This window comes from Agrilus planipennis, unplaced genomic scaffold, assembly GCF_000699045.2.
Source record: "Agrilus planipennis isolate EAB-ADULT unplaced genomic scaffold, Apla_2.0 scaffold173, whole genome shotgun sequence".
Classification (NCBI taxonomy): Eukaryota; Metazoa; Arthropoda; class Insecta; order Coleoptera; family Buprestidae; genus Agrilus; species Agrilus planipennis.
This window is the reverse complement of record NW_020438948.1, coordinates 434344-439166: the sequence shown is the minus strand read 5'-3', so window position 1 is coordinate 439166 and position 4823 is coordinate 434344. Positions and strand designations below refer to the sequence as shown.

Genomic DNA, 4823 nt, shown 5'->3' with positions numbered 1-4823 from the left:
ACAAAAAAATAATAAAAACATATACAATCTACAATTACTTCAAATAAAATGAACAAAAACACGCATGCAAAATAAAAAATATATCAAATTAACTATAAGAAACTACAAAACATGCAAAATAAAAAATTAATTTGAATAAAATGAACTTAATGAATTCTACTAGATAGAGCATGCAAGATAAAGAACTATTTCAACTACTGGGTCATCTTTGTCTTCTCCAACGTCGATCTGAAACAGATACGGTGGCAAACAAATTAATAAAGAGCAATTAAAATTAATTATATCAAGTATTCTCACCTTAATTAATTGTAGAATGTTCCAAATTCCAAAGCTTACAGGTGTGAAAAGTAAACCAACTCCAGGAGGAATACTGTAGCAGAGAATTTGTTATTTCAGTGGAATTCAACCAAATATCCAGTTGCTCTCACTAATGGTTTGAAAATTAACTGCATGATGTTGCAAAGCAGAGATGATAACAGCAAATGAAGAATACAGTTCATGAAGGACCACACCCATGTAGACATTGGTTGTTTCAGTACCACCCAAATCAACTTAAATTCTGTCATTTGTTGGGAAATCTGCACAAACGGACAAAAACTATATTAATTACACTATTAATTAAGAAAGGGATTAAACACACTTGAATAACACACACCAAAAAGCAAGTAAAACAGCCGAATTATAAAATGGAGATAACTGTCATTTTACATCATGATAGACGTGAAACAATCATAGATGAACGATCACAGACAAATGCATGGTAACGTCAATTTATGATGTCAATCATAGATAACTGTTAAAAGAAGTATCATAGATGTCAATTTATCCTATGGGTGCCATATGTTGTTAAAATATATAACAACAGATTAATAAAGATCAATTAATATTATGTCATGTACTCTCACCTTAAATAACTACAAAACGTAGCATTCTAGAGTCTACCAATGCGATGAGCAGACCAAATTCAGGAAGGATACCACTGCAGACAATTTGTTAAAGTGACTTCAATACTATATCCCAGTTGCCTCCCCTTCCTTCACTCGGCTAAAATTAAACATTAACTGCACAATGTTGCAAGGTGAAGACCTCAAAAGCATTGGTTGTTAAGGAGCATGGATATTAACTGCAATTCCCTCATTTGTTGGATATTCTATAGAGACGGACAAGAAAAAGTAATTAATTACCACTTTTAAAGCAAATAAATCAATCACATTCACACTGACGGAAAGATCAATTCCACTTTAATTTTATTGTTCTGCATTTGCCATTTCTGAAAAGTTCTTTAAAAGTTATCGATTGAAGTAACCCTCAATTGTTTTAAGAAATCGATGTTTCTTGCACCTCATTCAGTACTTTTAATTGATACTGTTACTTACCAGCTCCTTAAACAGCAGCATACGCCTCCATTCCCAATGGGAAAAAGGCACCTTCAAGCTTTAGGACCGTAGGTACATCTACTTTCTGGAGCGAATGAACACTGATACAACCAATGCTCCTAAATTTAATGGCATTAGGAGTTTTCTAATGTTGCTGTGGAGAATTATTCAAATATAATTAATTTAGCCTCCCTAATAAATAACGTACACTATATATGGTTAAAATAACGCTTTCTATCAATGTTAAATAAATAATACAGCATGTATGCCCACCTTAATGAACTGAAATATTCTTCAAGATGAAAAACTAACAGGTTGAACACCACAGCAGACAGCTTTATTTTTCAGTAACTTAAAAATTAACACTTTTCCACTCTTCATTTCTTGATCTTATCGCCAATCTGTAAAAATATAGAAGAAAAACGAATAAATTCCACTATTCAAGAATAAAAACATGAAATATAGTGAACATACGCACCGAAAAGCAAGTGCGATTGCAATTTTTTAAAAATGGCGACGTAACATCGTTTTTAATACAAGATGGCAAGATGAACAAGGGCATAAATTTCATAGATACGTGAATAACTACCTCAATTTATACCAGACATATAGATAACTTGGAATGAAAAACTATAGAGCATAAACAAAAAGAAAGCACAGATGGAAAAACAAATCACCAAGTCAACTCTAATTAATTTACGTTCAAATTAAACGTCAACTATGGTGTAACTTAAATTTTAAAATAAAATTTATGGTCTTAATATAAGAAGTCTTCTTCATTTCCTCATACAATTCTCAATCGATGTTCTCTTTGAATTTTTGTTTGTTCTCTATGAATTCTCACGACGGAATAAACAGATGTAGTGGCGCTATAAACGCCAATTGGGTCTTTTACGAAAAAATTTAGATAAGACTGAAGTTTTACAATTTTAACGAAAACGGATAGTTAAGACAACTATAATAAAAAAAGGAAGCGACATATATTTGCTACCAAATGCACAATGTTCCAGGAAGTCTTCTGTTGCGAAAATCAGCAACAACTTAATAATATGCAGTTAATATTAATTCTACTAGGTTCTCACCTTTATTAGCTGCAGAGAACGTTCCAACTTGCAAAAAGCAAATCAAATTCAGAAAGGAATAAATGTACACTTTGGTTATGGTCATTGCTAGGGTCAAAATTAACTCCTAATTCTCTCTCATTTGTTGGCCAATCTGTAGAAATGAAAAACTATTTAGCTAACTTTTTTAAACAAGTAAAATAGTAACATTTTAAAATGACAATGTACTGGTGAAGTTAGAGACAAATAATGAATATGCTTGTCAATGATTTAGTACCATTCATTAATAAGCAAAATAAACATATTTTATATCAAAAATGTGAAGATTTAATATTCCTTTTCCTTTAACTTTTTGTTCTCATATTGAAGTTAATATATACACAATGTTTTTATCACTTATTATTTATAAAATTTATAATAAATGCTCTATTGCTTGTATTATCCTAATTTTTACACTGCTGGTAAGGACAAACTTCTATATTAATTATGGCAATATAATCTCACCTTAATTAACTTCAAAAAGTTGCATTCTAGAATCTACAAGGGTGATGAGCAAACTAACTCCAGGAGCACTACCACTGCAGGTAATTTGTTGTTTCGGCGACTTCAAAATTGATTTCCAGTAGCATTGGTGGTTTCAAAAGCATTAAAATTAACTGCAACTCCCTCAGTTGTTGGATATTCTATAGAAACGAGTAAGAATATGTAATTAATTACTAGTTTTAAAGCAAGTAAAACGGAAATAATTTAAAGTAGAGATGTGGTGATAAAGTTAGAAACAACCTGCAGGTAAAATAACAGATGGGTACACAATCTACCATTAGGGAATGGAGGCGTATGCTGCTGTTTAAGGAAGGATTTATGACAATGAGCTGGTAAGTAACAGTATCAATTAAAAGTAGTGAATGAGGTGCAAGAAACATCGAGGCGGAATAAAGAATATTTAAAGACTCCATACGCAGAAAAAGAATTAGATGTACTTAACTTATTTTGCAGTTGGTTAGGATTTTTCTTCAGAAATGTCAAAATCAAAATAAAGTATAACTACATTTTTTTACAGGATACATCAATGTTGCATTTGTTTTAATTTATTTTTATAAACCGTAATAGAAACCGCGCGTGCATTTCGACTTTATAACTTATTTAACGAGAAAGGCTGAATTATTCTCTTCTAATAGTGAATCCATTTAGCATTTTATTAAATGTTAAATATTTGAATATGTCAGATGGTTATTTTGTTTAAGTGTGCTCCACAGTATGTTATTTTCCTTTTGATCTGTGTAAGCTCATGGAACGCACCATATTTATCCATAACATAAATTGGGATTGTCCTGCATCTATGATTATTTATTTATCCAACTTAATTTTTTTAAAGTGACGACTTGTTGCTATTGTGATATTTTAGTTAATTTTTGGTGTGTTACTTGCTTTACAATGCATATTTTTATACTATTTCATATTTTATTTGTTTAATAGCATGTTAATTCATAATTCTTGTCGATTTCTTGTGGATTGAGCGATAGACAGGAAGAAGAATTTCCGTTTATCGCCAGGTGAGCCTAATGGAACGTACCCTGTTTGTCATTAGCATAAATTAACATCATGCATCTATGGTTATTTCTTTTGACCACAGCTTTCCCTTATCTATGCTATTAAAATAAGGTATATAGTCTATGGTTCTAGTTTTTTCTTATCTATGCTTTTGAAGTAAAGTGTAAAATCTATGCGTTTGCTATATCTATGTTTTTGATAACTTATTGTCTTAAAAGTGATTCATCGTCTCCATTTTAACATTGTTCTCAATTTTTTGTAATTTACGCTAAATGAAAGCAATGAAGTCGAAAGATATCGTTTTTCCTGAAGTTGTTTTCTTCATCATATAACATTATACTGTTAATATTCAACTGATGAATGAGCACTTGAAAATTTATTAATTTATACTCGCATTGAATCAACAAAGTGTTGCCAAAGGAAGGGTTTATGGTAATAAACTGGTAAGTAACAAAATCAATTCAAAGTAGTAAATGGAGTCCCAGAAACTTCAGTTATAGTAGTAATTAATTACATTTTGTTGCCCCGTTTCTATAGAATATCCAACAACTGAGGGAGTTGCAGTTAATTTTAATGCTTTTGAAACCACCAATGCTACTGGAAATCAATTTTGAAGTCGCTGAAACAATAAATTATCTGCAGTGGTATTGCTCCTGGAGTTAGTTTGCTCATTACCCTTGTAGACTCTAAAATGCAACTTTCTGCAGTTAATTAAGGTGAGATTATATTGCCATAATTAATATAGAAGTTTGTCCTTACCAGCAGTGTAAAAATTAGGATAATACAAGCAATAGAGCATTTATTATAAATTTTATAAATAATAAGTGATAAAAAC

General features: G+C 30.9%; 1 long non-coding RNA gene across 1 annotated transcript; it reads right to left on the bottom strand.

The window, feature by feature from the left end:
- Nucleotides 1-246: 246 nt before the first annotated feature.
- On the bottom strand, nucleotides 247-3241 carry LOC108739587. The gene is made up of 6 exons (XR_003231187.1): nucleotides 2942-3241; nucleotides 2459-2591; nucleotides 1650-1777; nucleotides 1377-1530; nucleotides 906-1150; nucleotides 247-578 (listed from the first exon to the last, which is right to left on the bottom strand). It is a non-coding gene; the product is annotated as an uncharacterized LOC108739587 (long non-coding RNA).
- Nucleotides 3242-4823: the final 1582 nt, after the last annotated feature.